Here is a 572-nt window from a genome sequence, read left to right on the forward strand (position 1 = left end):
TTCAGGAAAAGAAAAACTGTCATCTCACCCTTAGCCCGCGAGTAGTCCGATTCGATCTTTATTCTGATCACCTGACCTTTGATATTTGCACTTAGATATGTTCAGATTTTTAAAAACTTATTTACAATATATTCATTACTCTTTTCTTTGGGAATTTGCTGTCTTTAACTTCACATTATTTTTTTTTTCTCAAAAGCGACTTAGCGAATTGAAGGACTCCAAACCCGGGTTGAATAGCCAGTTTTTCCATTCCTGAAATCAGACGGAAATATAGTGTCATGGAAAGGATAAAAGTTGAAATATTGTGTGCAGGAGACCAAATAAAAAAAAAAACTATAAATCATAACTTGCAAAAATATAGCTTATATGGCGTTCAGAGATCAAAGAAAATCAGACAGTGTAGAATATCATATCCGCGGGGGGGGCGTGTGTGTTTGTATGCTTATTTGGCTGTTGGCTGCGGTGGCAGTCGAATTAGAGCTGTGTCACTGGTAGCAAGGCTGAGAAGCATGTGGGACTGGCTTTTGTTGTGAGTCAAGTGGACATAGCGGACATGTCTGCGGTAGGGAGAC

At 39.2% G+C, this 572-nt stretch overlaps 1 protein-coding gene across 1 annotated transcript in view; it reads right to left on the reverse strand.

Annotated features, from left to right (window-relative positions):
• The window catches only part of LOC119591472, a gene marked incomplete at its 5' end in the record, with an annotated part of 12,870 nt that overhangs the window by 5,267 nt on the left and 7,031 nt on the right, over positions 1-572 (reverse strand).

Source organism: Penaeus monodon, chromosome 28, assembly GCF_015228065.2.
Source record: "Penaeus monodon isolate SGIC_2016 chromosome 28, NSTDA_Pmon_1, whole genome shotgun sequence".
NCBI lineage: Eukaryota > Metazoa > Arthropoda > Malacostraca > Decapoda > Penaeidae > Penaeus > Penaeus monodon.